Raw genomic sequence first — 2,715 nt, forward strand, 5'->3', positions numbered from 1 at the left:
CGCTAATAAACTGTCGGCATCGTGGTCCGTCGGCACAGCGGGTGGCCCCCAACATAACAACCAGAGTATTTATAATCTAATAAGAGGTATAAATTGATCCATATCAATTAATAACATTATTATAATTGAATATTGGATTGCTGTGGGCAATGCAGTCAGATAATGTCATTTTGACTTTACTCTCACCTGAAAAAAAATCGTATGTCCATCTATAAAAAACAGACATTTCCAATGCTTCAATCCACTGTCCATGTACTGTAAATATGCCATTATGGTATTACCATGAAACCCAATTCTAGCAGAATAAGAAAGATTGTATATCTACTTTAAGTAAAATAATAAAGTGCATCCAGTTAGCTCTTTAGCTGGCAAGTGTGCAGCAGACTAGCTCATCTAATCACCTCTGAGCTAGCTAGTTAGAACAGGAGACGAAAGGAGACCAGAGGGAGAGAGAGGCAGAGAGAGAGAGAGAGAGAGAGAGAGAGTACCCGTTCCCAGAGTCCCGTCTGTCTGAGCTCTCCCCCCTCCCCGGGTGGCACCCCCCCCCCCCCCCCCCACCTGCCCTCCTCCATCATGACCACCAGAGGAAGCAGTCGCCCCAACGGCACGCTGCCCCAGACCAAGATCTGCCAGTTCAAACTCGTGCTTCTGGGGGACATGGCTGTGGCCAAGTCCAGCTTGGTTCTGCGCTTCGTCAAGGGCCAGTTCGACGAGTTCCAGGAGACCACCATCGGAGGTAAGGGGGAGGAGGGGTTTGGTTTGGTTTGTTTATTTGGATCCACTATTAGATACAGCAAATATGCAGTAGCTATTCTTCCTGGGGTCCTCATACCATACTTTCAAACAATTTTTCATCTTAAACACTAAAATACAGACAATACACTTCCATAACATTCATACATACATACATACATTAGCTCTATTATTTACATTTAACCACTACGCCAGCCAGACCGCTGTGATGACAGCAATGCAAGTTGAGACAATTACTTCTTTTTTTTTTACACTCTTTTCTTTATTGATCTATCGATCTATCTATCACACTTTCAAAATATCAAGTTATCTATCACACAATCAAACTATCTATCGATCGATCACACTTTCAAAATATCAAATTATCTATCTTTCACACAGTCAACCTATCCATCTATCTATCTCGTGTGAAGTGGGAACTAATATTTCCTAAAAGAGGAACTGTCGTTCGGGATGTAGTTTCCGCCTGTGAGCCTTTTTTGACGCGCGTCTTACCATAGCCTGTGTTTTAGCCTGGTCGCGACCAGGCTAATTATATCTGACTCAGAAGGAGCTCAACCAAGCAGCGAATTATTTGAGCCACATTGATGGCGCAAGCTAACATTTTCGAGGCTTAGAACTTTATCGAGGCTTAGAACTTTATCGAGCTTCGTGGAATACCCCCCAGTTGGTTAACATGATTGATGACAGTGATGACAATGGCATTGGCTGTGTGGACGTAGACTGATGTCAGGCTCCCGACATCCTCTTCAAAGCCAACAGTAATAGCCCCATTCATCCTGTAAGGTGCATACACATGCAGTACAATGCTGTCTTGGGGCATGCCATCGATTTATGTGGCAGGGACAAATGAATGACAAACATGCCATGTTGATGCAGTTTGGGAAATTCTGGTTTTAGGAGTTTTAGACAAGACAATGTCAGTGTTTTTTTTTTCACAAGATGCCTGCTGTTATCATAGAATAGTGGAAATTAAATGTGGTGTATAGTCACCTGAATTAGTTGTATCCCATGAACCCATAGGGGTTGATGTAATTGATTGAGATGTTCATTTCAAATATGTGCAAAACAAGACTGTAATGGGCCAGTCTGTTAAACTCATGAACACTGAGGTTCTCTCTGTCCATGAAGAGCTGGATATCGGGAATGAAGGCCCGTTGAAACTCGGAATCGTTTGAATTCCTGACTGATTCTGCACAGGCCTTCAGGCACAGAGAGAACACAGAACACAAGGACTGGATCATTCAAATCTGAAAGGGACATCAGCTGTGATACAGCAGACTGTTGTTGCCTCAGAGTGTGATACAGACATTTCAATGACAAAATGTCAATACATTTCAATACTCTTTTACTCATTTACTGTTATTCCTTGTATGTTTTGTTCTGTTACCTTTTCTTTCTTTAGCACTGTAATGTACTCTTTTGCGCTTATTTGTTTTCCTTTTTTAATCTGTTCTTTTGCGCTTTATTGTACAGCACTTTGAGCTGCATTCTTATGTATGAAAGGTTGTTATTATTATCATCAACAGATTTTAATATTCTTAAATAAAATGATAAAGACTAAACATCTTTGTATAGGACAACATGTGAAAAACAAATATTTGAGCCAAGACCATTCCTGTTTGTGAGATTTATTGGAAATCAGTGTATTCATTCATCTTTAATTTCTGCACAAAATAAGTTGTTCATTCAGTGACTGCCTCCTTTATCTTCTGTCTTTGGTGTTGGTGTCGCTCTACATATCATAATCTCTGTCATTGTACATTGAAAACAGATACAAACCAAACGGTAAATAACAGCAATATAGTATCAAACAGCAAATTATGATACAAATCATACAAATACAATGTACAAATGTTTATATATCAAGAATTGCTGGTCAGATAACATTAGCTGAGAGAGCATCCTAAAAACAGACAGAGAGGTTTTCATACAGAAAAACAGATCTATCTCTAGAAAGGC

General features: G+C 40.2%; 1 protein-coding gene across 1 annotated transcript in view; it reads right to left on the reverse strand.

Moving 5' to 3' along the window:
* Positions 1–2,393: 2,393 nt before the first annotated feature.
* The window catches only part of LOC308167327 (ras-related protein Rab-40B-like), a 16,182-nt gene continuing 15,860 nt past the window's right edge, over positions 2,394–2,715 (reverse strand). Inside the window, exon 6 of the mRNA XM_080541730.1 lies at positions 2,394–2,715. This exon is cut by the window's right edge and continues 1,039 nt beyond it. The gene's annotated coding sequence lies outside the window, so the exon portion shown is untranslated.

Source organism: Nansenia antarctica (genome assembly GCF_963989245.1).
Source record: "Nansenia antarctica genome assembly, chromosome: 11".
In the NCBI taxonomy this organism is placed as follows: domain Eukaryota; kingdom Metazoa; phylum Chordata; class Actinopteri; order Argentiniformes; family Microstomatidae; genus Nansenia; species Nansenia antarctica.